Genomic DNA, 12,721 nt, shown 5'->3' on the forward strand with positions numbered 1-12,721 from the left:
ACATCTCGAGTTACACAGCAGGCCTCTTCCTTTAGCTACCTGTACACACTGCATGGCATTTCCTGCACATGGCATCACACGCTTTGGGACTGGCTCGGTCACTTTGTAGGCACCAATCCCCTGTGCAGCAGGCGCTGCCCACGCACGGTCCGTGGAGGGATGCTGGAACAATTTGTATAGTGTGTGTCGGGGGGGTGCTGAGAGCCATTTACCCAAACTGTAAACCCTGTATCTGATGGAAACCACTTCCAGCCAGGGAGTGTGGCAGCCCCCCTAGTTCCAGCACCTATGGGTCCATGCACAGCTTACGCATCTTACCTTCCAGCCTTATCTTATCTATGGCCGTGGGTCCTTGGGTGTTTCCCCTTCTCCCAGCTAGTCAAGACGTTTTCTTTCCAGTCTGCTGATCCATTTCGCTCCCTGTTCCCGTCTCCCAAGAAATGAGGCCTCATCCATGTCCAATGACTCCTGTCAAGCCAGGCCAGCAGAGTTTCTGGAGAACGTGAGTAGGTGAGCTGGGGGTCCCATCTGGCCATAAGCTTTGTGACTGGTGCCTCCTCTCTGGGTCTGGAGAAGCCATGGGAAGAGGTGAGACTTGGTTTGTAAGTCTTGGGTTCTAGTACGACCGGAAACCGTTGTTTACAAGGTGGAGGCTGGTCCTACCTGTCTGCTTCACTGCCTGTCTAGCCCCGAACCACTCGCTGCAGCTTTCATTCACTGAGCAGCTGGCCTGGCGCTGGCTGCCTGAGGAGTGTACTGCAGGGCTCCCTGTGGCGCTAATGGCCTCCCCTCCCCTCGGGACAGCCGGGTGTCCCAGACCCACGCCAGACCAGTAAGTGGAAGAATGGTGGGGCCTTTTCCAGTAGGGGCCGTGATGCTGCTTCCCCTGTGTCCAGGTTCGTACACAGCCTCCCTGAGACACCGTGGTGACGGGCCTGGCATAATGGCTCCGTAGATTAGAGGGTTGCTTGGCCTGGTCCCCTCTCAGCAGGCCAGCAGCAGCTCCTGTGGAAGGCGGTGCCCCAGGGACAGAAGGGGCCTCTGGGTGTGGTTGGAGCTGGCTGGGTGCAGACTGTCACAGTGGCTAGGCGGGGTGGGAAGCAGCCTGCCATGACCCCGCAGCAAATGTAAAGGTAATTCAGCTCCTCTGATGTGAACCTGCATGGAGAAGAGGGAATAATCCTGGTTCCAGGAGTTCCCCCCCCCCGCCCAGGCCCTCACTCTCCAGCGGCAGTGGGCAGGAGGTGTTGTCTCTGGCTGCTGGCACCCCAGGGCACAGCCCTTTCATGGGTGTCTCACAGCTGGACAGCGTCCTGAGGTGATGCACGTGACTCTCCCTGTGTCATATGGAAGCAGTGATGGGAACAAACGCACAGTAAATGAACCCTGTGAATGTTCTCCCCTACACAGTAATAAACCCACAGCAAATAAAATGCTGCTGCGAGGGACTGGATAAATGCTTTGTCATATTTCATTAAAATCATGGAGAGCCACTTAATTGTCGGTGTCATCTGCATCTCTGGTTTGTTTGCAGCGATACGAGCATCACAGTGACTGCAAAAAAAAAAAAAATGCAAGTTCCTGCTAGAGTAAATAATTCAGAGGCACCAGCTAACTGCTCTGATGCAGAGCTGAGTTTTGTGCTGCTGGGGAGCAATGGTCCAGCCAGATGCAGAATTTCCCATGTCTTTACTAAAGGAGAGAAGGAAATGACCCAGCACTCTGCCAGGATTTTAATTTTCCTCTGGACTTGGGCTGCAGGAAGTAGTGGCAGTCTGTGGATGCACCTGGTCCCCTGGAGATCAGGGCAGTGTAGATGCCTAGATAGGTGGTGTGTTTTTTCTGGAGATTTTTTGGTGCCGTGGTGAAGTGTCTCTGTCCATCTTTGCACACAGGTATTTGGTGTCCTGTTGTTCTATATAAGCATGGGGGTGATTGATCGGTTTAGGCGCTGGATTTGAAAGCAGATTCTGAGTACTAGCATGTGAAATAAAGTGCCAGAAAGATCTCCAGGGTGCTTTCTGGAAGCCAAAAGATGCGATCAAAAAGGACTTCCATTTTTTTTAGTTTATTTTTTTGCCTTTTAAGGCTTACTGCTCTCTAGTGCTGAGACAACGCCACCCCCTCTTCTCCCAATAGCACACGGCACAGGAAGAGGCCAGGGGATGCCCCGCTTGGTGGAGTGTGAGACGTGGCAGAGAGCTTTCTGAGCTAAATGGAATATAAGTGGAGACTTCTTAGAATGAACTAAAGCTACAGGTGCATTTCTCAGTGCAAGAAAGGAATGGACTAGGCTCAGAGGCAGACAGGAGCCCCTACCCACTAGGCTAATGGCACCTGAGCAGCCTCAGTTGTGTTGCCAGATCAGCCTTTTGCCCCATTGAAATGGTTCTATGATTCCTCCTGTCTCCCCGCACAGCTGCACAGCAAGGAGAACTGTACTGAGAGGCAGCATTAGCTTCACAGCTCTGCCAAGGGGTCCTGGGACGTTGGATGCCCGCTGTGGGCATGAGAAGGCTGTAGCCATGCAAACATCCCGAGGTGGCAAGCACCCAAACATCGTCCCTAGCCATGTGAGGTGCTTTCCTTTACTAGACCCAGCTGCGTGGCGAGCAAGGCTTGAGTGCAGAACAGCACCAATTACCATGGAGAGAAGGTGAAGAACTCACGGTATCTAGGACCATCCAGCACCCCCCATGCTCCCCTGGACAGCACACTGCTCTGACCTGCTCCCTCTGATATAAACCCAGAGCAGCACAGACCTGGAAAACGCTCACAAAAACAGTGAAAGAAACCACTGTACCGTACACAATCCTCCCTCTAGGGAGGAGATGAGAGAGGAACGAACCACATCTGACAGATATTAGTCATGTTGCTTAACGATGATATCTAGCTCTTAGATAAGGCTTTTCATCAGCTGATCGCCAAGGGCTTTACAAAGTAGGGCAGTATCATTATTCCCATTTTACAGATGGGAAAACTGAGGTACACTGAGGTGAAGTGACTTGCCCAAGCAGCCAGCAGGGCTGGGAATAGATCCCAGGTCTCCAGAGTTCCAGTCAGTGCTCCTACCCGCTTACACAAGTGTAAGGGGCTCGGATACTGCACAGACAAGGACAGGGTCAGAACCTATATGGAATAAAATAGCAAAGGGTAGATTTGGTGTCCAGCTACTAGTCTGTGAAGAACTCAATCCCATTTCATTCAGGCTGGCTAGTGCATGTCTGACGGCTCTGCTCAGAGAAGGGCTTTGTCCAGGTGGGAACACTACGTTCCACAGTTCCAGTCCAATACAGCGGGCAGCTGGTGTGTATGCCAGCTTATGTCAGACATTATAGCTGGATTTTTTTCCAGCTGGCTGTGCAGATGGCGTGTTAAGGTTTTATGTTTTATATACTGTCTTTCCCTTCGAAAGGTGCTAAAGTTCGTTGAAAAGTAAATGCATTCAGTAGTAGTCCTCCTCGCTGACCCTGGCCACACACACGCACCGAATCCAGCCGCTGCTGAGGCGGGAGGCCATACAGCGCCATGCCCAGTGGTGCAGGGACAGGGAATGTTAGCCAGGCACATCAAGCAACTCCTACAGAATATGCCATGGGATCTTTATGGTCTGTGTAGCACAGAGGGGAGGGGACTTGGGGCTTTAGGGTCTCATCCAAAAGACCCACTACCATTCCATTCACAGTCCGTGCTTGTCTCAGCTGGGTTTAAAGGTGCGCCATGCGTTGGCTCTCACGCCAACGGGTTTGTTCTGAACCTGGAGTTAGACAGGCAGGGCAGCCTGGATAAGGGCCAGCCGGTCAATGTGGCACCTAGGTTCCCCCTCCCCACCACACACACACACACACACACACACACACACACACACACACACACACACACACACTCCCGCAGCTAACCCATCCTAACCTGTGCTACACAACGGCAAAGAGCGAAACGGGCCCTGGTGCAGCTCCACTGGGATCGCAGCACAAATGAGTTTGACACTAGTTCTTTACCACTGTCCAACGGATGGCTGAGTTAACCCCATGGACACTGACCCAGATCTGAGGTTTAGGTAGGGTGACCAGACAGCACGTGTGAAAACTCAGGACGGGGGTGGGGGGTAATAGGAGCCTATATAAGAAAATGACCCAAAATCGGGACTGTCTCTATAAAATAGGGACACCTGGTCACTCTAGGTTTAGGAGACCAGTAAGATGTTAAGATTCTCTGCCCACCCCTTATTAGATCATTCACTCTTTGAGGCATGGCCCTCGTCTTCTGTATGGTTACGGCTCCTGGGTCCAAATGTAACCGTCTTTACTCTCGTGCAGTCTGACTAGGGTACCCTCCTTGGGAATCCAAATGCCATTTTTATGTTGGGATCTGCCACTCTTCTGCTGATAGTTTTTATAATGCTGTACTTAGACATGGGTGCAAACGGCTTCATGCTGCTCACAGAGCACACTACAAACGTAATGACACTACTCCGCTCTGAGCTAGGAAACTTCTGGTCTCCAACTGAGGCACCGAGTGATTTGTCTCGGCTAGCACAGCAGCGGTAGGAACAGAGTCCGGATCTCTTATTTTCCAGGGCTGAGCTTCATCCAGTACCTGGTGCTGCCTCCTATATTATACTATGTGTTTTAGAACCTAAAACCCCACCGTTTCTTTTGCTGTAACTACCTCATCCTTGTGCTGGTTGGGAAGGACTTTCCAGCAGCCCACTTGTGGCCACACTCTTCCCTATATTTGGTAAGTTAATAGTATCTTTACCGGCGTAGGGACGATTTCATAAGGAAAAACCTGCCTCTCTCGCTTCTATGAGCAGTACCATCATGGGCCCCCAAGCAAAGGGTACTCAGACGAATGTCCCTGTTTTGCCAGCTTGAGTTCAAATGGTGGTGGTGGTTGGGGAATGAACATAAACGTGAATCCCTGGGTGCATTTGTAAAATCGTCTCTCAGCTATGTACCACCTCATTTTTAGCAGCTGATTTCTAGTCCGGTCACATAGGGGTTATGTTGATTTGTGCTTTTGCAATTGTCTAAATTCCTCTGCAGTCGGTTAGGGCCAGGGTTCCTATTTTTTATAATATTGTTCTCTAAGTTCATCTGAAAAGAGTGATAATGTGGCATTGTTCCTCTTAGGGACTTCGCTTCCTGCACATTCACGCCTGCCAACATGCATTAGAGCTGGGGTAAGTAGGAGTGATCAGCAGCCAGGCACACTGCTATCTAAGTGCGGATCTAATGGCCCTTATGCAAACTTTAATAACCACGAGAGAGAGAGAGAGAGCGCCTGTTGAGAGGGGTAAGATCAGCTGTTCTACTTGCTAAACAAGTTCCAGTGTTGAAGGTTTGCGTATGGTAAGAGAGTGGGACATGATGGCTCAGGGAGCTGGCAATGGGCTTATAGCAAATTAGCAAAAGGGCCTCTAGTTTTTTGGGGTGTCTCAGTTTCTGGGAGCCCAACTTGAGACACCCAGAGCCAGATTTTCAGAGGAGCTGAGCACCTGCAGCTCCCCTTGAACTCAGCAGAAATTGCGGGTCCCTGGCCCCGCTCGAAACCAGATTCTGTGTGTGTGACATGTGCAAGGCGAATGGCCATCCCGTTAGTGCTGAGCAGAAAGCGGGTGCATGGAGAAAGGATGGTGTTGTGGAGAAGGCACCAGACTGGGGACCTTGAGCTTCAGTTGGTTCCTAATGCTGACACAGGCTTCCTGAACAACCTTGGACAAATTACGCCATGCATCAGTTCCCCACCTGTAAAATGGGGATTAATGACGGTCCCCAGGAATTAGGAGGTGTCATGGTGATGAGGGCCATGTAGGTACCTAGGACACTAGAGAAAGTAGCTCTCAACACTATAGACATTGGAAAGATCAAATGTGCTGCTGTCCACCTCTTTGCTATGGAGGGATCCTCATGTTTAAAAAAAAATAAAAATAAAAAGTGAAATTCCATGCATGCCGTGTGATTGACTCTGTCTGAATGACCATGCAGACTGGAATGCCAGGAGTCAAATACTGCATGGGTCTGACTGGGTTCTGTTGCTTTGGTTTTGAAGGTGAACAACCTCAGGAATATTAGAGTGGAGCTTGGTGTTTTGTACAGGGGACCTGGCTATTTGAAATTGCTGCTACTATGGTGATAACACTGGCTCAAAACCAGAAACAATTGTGTACAAAAATCAGCTGGGAAAAGGGATGTGATCAGAATGCAGAGAGGGGACGTACGTGAGAAATGCCAGGGCACAGCACAACGGTAACGTTTTTAAGCTCATAATTCATGATCGAGATCCAAGCATCAGCAGATGTTTAGTGTCTCTCACAAAGCATTGTCCTTGTGACCTGTCTCATTGGGGAAGGCGAGGAGATTCCTTTGTTCTGTGGGAAGCAACCAATAAGTGCTCAGAGACAGTGAGAGAAAAGAGCAGGCAGCTGATGCTCCATACTCACATCAACCCACTGCAAACACACTTCTATTGTGGCAATTAGAGTTGAAACCACATTGCTAGTTTGAAAATGAGGAAGGATCCAGTGGGAGACAGCAGAGAGAAGTGAGGACCCCAAACAAACAATCCCAGTATTTCTGTTATTCCATTGTCCTCCTGGCTCAATCCAAACTCTCCCCACACCTGGCTAACAACTGAGCCCAGATCTACTGGTTCAGGACCAGATCCCAAACCACAAGACTAACCATCTTCCATAGGGACCACAGTCACTTCAGTCTTGGACCTCTCTGCTGATGACTACTCACAACAAGGTACAGTAGTGTCAGTGCTATGGGCGTCTCTGCACCAGGAAGTGCAGAGTCATGGCCAGCCTAGAATCCCCCCCAGCCCCGATTTCTCACGTCACACATGTAACGTTTCTTGTTTCCTGGTACGTTCTCCTGAACAATGCCTAGAGAACATCTCTTTTCACAGGTGTTTCCAGGCAGCCTCCTCACTCCTTGGACGTTTCTGCATCTAAGAGAAGATGGACAAACTGGACAAACATAACTTAATTCCCCTCCCACCCCAACTTGGTCGGGCACAATCCAGCCGCTGGGAAAGCTGGCGAGGATAACGAGGAGGGAAGCTTTCCTGAGGTCTGAGCCTCATTAAGGCCCATTCTAGGTCTCAGTGAAACCACTGGAAAATCTACTCCTTCCTCTGCGTGTCTGGTTCATCTGTCGTTACGTTTAGGGCAACTGGACAATGAGGACCAAATTCTGCCTTTGGTTATGCTGCTGAAAGACCGCTGCAGTTAGTCACACTTGCCTGGTGCTGTGTTCATGCTGGTTAGCAGATTACAAGCATTGCTGGCTGCTTTGGTTAAACCTGATCAGGGCTAGAGCCAGTGCAATTCCTCCTCCCTACCCCCAATCACAGCCTCAGAAACGACTTACCTGCCTCCTAGCAGTGCTGTTGGGCTTAATGAATGATCTCAGGGAGTTACAGCTGTGTAAATTGAGCTTAGGTTTGGCTCTGGATCAGCCTCTAACATACATTAGTGCAGCGGCTTCTCAAATACATGGTCCATCACTGGCTCAAAAGGTTCCCAGGCTTCAGCCACAGCTCTGCTCACTGTCGGGTCACCAAATGGCAGTTTGCCATTGAGCAACAGGTCTTGGTAGCCTCGTGGTGTGTCTGAGCCCTGGGGCAGAGGTGTGTGTGTGTTAGAGAGAGGAAGCGTGCACTGGGTCTGTTGTGGAGCTGGGCATGAAGAGGAACATGGGATCAGAAACACCACTTCAGTCCCCCCTCAGTCCTACTGGACTCCAGAAGCAGGTGGGCCCAGACGCGAACTTCTTGATACGGCTGTGACAGGTATTGCAGGCGCGTGCAGTATCTTTGGGGGAAACGTATTGTGTTAAGTATGTGTATCGCTGTGGGCCAGGGATTGTATGTATGATCATGTTCTTCTACATCCGGGAGAGTTAACACAATTCCTCCAGGGGTTAAAACAGTGGGGTGACTAAGGCGAATCACTCAGGCTGCAAACCCCTCCTGAGAGGTAACACCCCTGGGCTGCTTTGCATAGATTGGTTCACTCTGGGCTTTCCAGAGACCAAGAGATGAAGGGCTTTTGGAATAACAAGGGTGAGTTGAAATTGACTCAGAGCCGCCTTTCTGATCCAGCAAACTGACAGAACCCCCTGTCCACGGGCCCCAGTCCTTGTGGAAGAGTTGGAAAGACTTTGGCCTACCAGGGCCCCATGAGACAGAGGGGTGACCTCTGGAAAGCTGTTAGCATGTGCATAGGAACTGTTACAGCTCTTTACATGTTTTCTCTGTAATCCTTTTACCTAACGAATAAAGGTGCTTTCCTAGACAGAGCTGGGTGGGCCCTTGTAACTGCGGGCAATGCACTGCTCAGAGCCTGCAGAGCGAAAGCAAAGTGCAGGCGCTGACCATTGTGGGGACACCCCAGTGTAAGGCAGGGAGCTCTGCAGCCTTAAAACCCTGTTCAGAAAGGGAGAGAGACATGGTGATGGCTGGGAGCTGGTAACCTCAAGTGGCTGCCCTTGAGGGACCACAGAGGGGAAATACAGGAGCAGTTACTCTGATGATGGGCTGAACCAAAACTCTACATCCAATCACTTGAGTCAAATTTGGGCCCCTATTCAGCAAAGCACCTGCTGTTAGCTTTCGTCATGATGACGTAACCAATTGTAAATATTCCATAATATTGAATGGCCATGGAGGTACGGATATGGAGGTATGGACATAGACTGATTATTACTTGTTTTGCAATGGTGCCTATGGACCGCAATCAGGGATCAGAGCCCCTTTGTGCTGGGCACTGAACACACACTCTCTCTCTCTCTCTCTCTCTCTCTCAAACAGCTCAGAGGAATGATCTCGCAGTCCAGATCCATGGATGTTGATGAGTGTGTGTGATAGGAAGACTGTACCTGTACCGCTGACTCACTAATTATTACAATTGAAAGAACCTTTTCAATGAATTTCCTTTTCACCTCTACTGCTGCTGTTTTTGTTTTTTACAACTTGTCTTTCATTCAGGCGGGACACAGAGAGCAGAATGGTTTGTTTCACTTGTAGCTTTCTTGCAGTAACATATTGGAACAGTGTTTGTATTTCCAGCTGTGGTCTGCATGGAGGTTGGGAAGGGCTGTTGTTTAATGTTAAATTATGAAATCCCAAAACTTTAAGGGTTTGCATCAGGGTTCCCACCTTTTGAAGGTTGGTAAATGTTTGTTTCATACGTCAACATTGCATTTAACCTATCTGGCAACGGCCCTTTAACATTTATTTTCTGAAAAGCTCTATTGTGGCCTAAGCAAATTCCAGCCTGGTGTAATATTGTTCCAGCAGTTCCCTGCTCATCCTGTGCACACAGCCAGAGGATGAATTCAGCAAGTATATGTTATGCTATTTTCCAGACATGGCCCATAGCAACTGCTGCCCGTCTCCTCTCCTAAAGCAGAGCCTGCCTGGAAGCAGCTTTGAAGATGATACACCCAGGGGCTCAATATCGAATGGCAGCTTCTGTAAGGATGTGTGATTTATTAGAGCCAAAAAACAAAACAAAAGAAACAAGAAAACCCAACCAACCAACCAACCAAGCTCATTGAGCACTAGGGAGGACACTTTGGTTATGCCTGAAATAGTATTTTCAAGCAAATCTACAAGGGATGTTGGGTGTATGCATTTTTCATTGCTTTTCATGCAGCCTGATTAGCACATCAATGGAAGTGGGCAGAAACCAGAGTTTTCTCCTTAAGTTTGCACACTAGAGAGTGTTAAAAGAAAAGCTACCTGCTTACTCTCTCCCGGGATTCCTAGCAGAGCCCTGCTGATCTTTCCAGGGTAAGTTTCCAGCACTTGTCATGGGCCCCAACTTACACCAGCTTTATATTAACAGGCAGGAGAGCGTCACCCTAGACAGGTTTGGGTTCCAAGCTAATTACTGAGAATCATACTGTTTGCAAGAGTTTTGCTTGGCAAGCTGTTTGTGAACTGCTCCCGCTGTGCTTGAGGTGTGGTTATTAGCAAGTATTTGCTGAATAGTTTCTACAAGTAATTGTCAGGGTCACTCAGGGCCAATTTGCTTCAGGGATGAGTTACAAACAGGGTTTGTGTTGTCCGACTGGTCACCTGAGTTGCGGGGAGTGTTTCTGCTCTCTCTCTCCCAGTGCTGAGATTCATCGGGTGGAGGCTGTTGATTTCCCACAGTAGTTGGCTAAATGTGACGACATCATGCTTTGGTTATTCTAGAATCACTTTCCTCAACAGTCCTGCACTTTGCATTAAAGGAAGCAGGGTGGGTGGGGTTTGTTTACTTCTGAAGCATCCAGTGTTGGTTACTTACTGGTGGTGGCAGATACTAGACTAGATGGTCCAAGCTAGTGAGGCACATCCTGTGTTTAAGGATAATATCGCAAGGGTGAAAAGAGCTTTCTCTTGGCACAGTTCTGATTTGCATCCCTGTGCTGCAGGCACAGTTTGACAATGGATGGGTAGAGCAACATATTTTCATCTGTTCTGTGCTCAAGACTTCTTTTCCTAGTCCTCTTTTTCCCCCATTGTCCCTGGTGTTTGAGAGAGAAACTGGAGTCCGACAGCTTTGCAATGTCAAAAATATCTCACCAGGCGGTGAGTCTGAACCCTGATTCGCAGAGCTCGAACCCCTGCAGCCCTTTCTCTGCACGTTGCATGGAAAGCTCTGAGCTGTAGCTATTGAGAGATGTGTTTTCAGGGACACCTGGAGGTGTTTGAAGTTCTTCAAAAGAGATCACAATCCCTGGCTTTTCTCAGGGACCCGACCTCCCTCTGCTCAAACAGACATCAAGCCCTTTCGAAGGCGGCGGCTGCGGGGAGGGAAGGTGGTGATAAAAGTGCTTGTCAGTGACTCTTTTTCTAAGCAGAACAAGAGGTCACCACGCAGGGCTTCAAGAGAGGCTTTGTAGGCCTCTGTCACGCTGTCTGTGAACAAAGGAGTCTTCCGGGGAAGGTAGGTGAATTTTCTGCCTTCATGTCCCATCCAGGTAAGTTTATTCTCTAACAAGCCCCGTTGGTGCATCTCCCTTCATTGTGTAACTGCAGTGGCATAGCAGGTTCCCCGATATGCTCTTCCGTCTGCATCGCATCGTGCGGAGTTTTAGCCGTCAGCCTCCTTCCCTGACAAAAGAATTGTAAAAGCTTCCCTGAGCTACCTTCTAATTAGCACAAGGCAGCACTTGGTGCCAATATAGATGTGGGGCGTTCATTTCAACAGGATGCACTCAGCCGGTCAGGGAACTCACCCACTCCCTGTTGGAACCCTAGCAGGGTGGAGGCTGTTCTAGTGCAAACACACTGGACTGGGGATCCTTCGCTCCAGACCCCATTACCCAGGGGCAGGTGTTTTCCATCAGGATGTGTCCTGTCCCCACGCCAGCACAAACGTTGGGAGGCTAATCCTTCCTAGACTGTAGCCAGGGAAGCTCAACGGGAGGGCACCTAAATCTGTATTTAGGCACCCAGCTACATTGTTGGATTGTCAGAGGTGCCGAGTGCCCACAAATCATCAGATAGACTGAACTCTGCGGGTGCTCTCCACCTCCAAGAACTAGGCCACGTTTGAAGAGGTTCCTAGCTCGGGACTCGGGAGCCTAACTTTGGGTCCCACATCTCAGAATGTTTCCCTCAATCTAGCCCTGGCTCCAAACTTTTCGGGGTCTGACTCCCTGAAGTACTGGATGCTAGAGGTAATTCTCTGGAGTGCATGGACTTGGTACCCATCAATTCCTGTGTCGCAAGGCCCATTAATACTGATTTATCCAGCTTAAACACAGCATCTGATTATCTTGCTGATCATCCCTCTCAGTAATTTAATCAGGAGGGGGGTTGAGAGGCCAGGATAATGTGGAAATCATGGACTGTCTCCCACTTGTGCATCCACAATGTTTAGAATTCCTGTTTATGGCAATAACGTTAATGCCTCTAATAGCTAGATGTGCAATGTGGCAGCACTACGGATGCTACAGGAACCACGGTTTGGGATTTCTTGGCTTTTTTTGCATGTGAAATTTCACTTATTGTGGGTCAATGGGGGACTTGGGGGATCTTTGTATTGAACTTTTTTGATTTCTAGCAAAAAAGCATGTGTGTAGCAACAGAAATGTGCTGCCAATCAAATGTACATGGGAGGGGGGAGGGGAATCCAGCCCAGTATGAGGAGCCTTATTGCAGAGGCAGTGAGCTCTGGTAGGGAGGTCTCTTGGTTTAGTGGTTAGAGGAAGTGCTGGGTGAAGAAGATACACAAGTTCTAATCTCATCTCTGGCAATGATGCTCTGCATGGGCTGGGACCGGCTCCCTTAGACCCATATTTTCAAAAGTGTCCACTGACGGGGCTGTCTTAGCTTTTTGGGTTCCAGAGTGAAACGTTTTAGCCCCGATTGGCTGCATTTTCAGTCCTTTATCTTGGCCTATAATTATTCATCTCCAATGTAACTGCAGATTCCCACTCTGGCTTCCAGGATGCCTGGGATGAGAAGTGGGTAGTCTGAGTACACATTTAAATACATCAGTGTCATCCTGAGGATCCTAGGCCAACCCCGTTGTAAGAAATACACCAGGAGTATAAATACTGGATGCCATGGTAGTCCCCATACTGCACTCGCTCTGCCCCCTAGGATGGGGACAGGCACCAGGGACAGAGCCAGCCAGCTGAGCGTTTCTTATTCCATCCACTGGAGGGCAGAGGTGCACATATGCTGGAGCCAGTTAAGGATATTAATTAGTTAA

This window comes from Mauremys reevesii, linkage group 9, assembly GCF_016161935.1.
Source record: "Mauremys reevesii isolate NIE-2019 linkage group 9, ASM1616193v1, whole genome shotgun sequence".
Classification (NCBI taxonomy): Eukaryota; Metazoa; Chordata; order Testudines; family Geoemydidae; genus Mauremys; species Mauremys reevesii.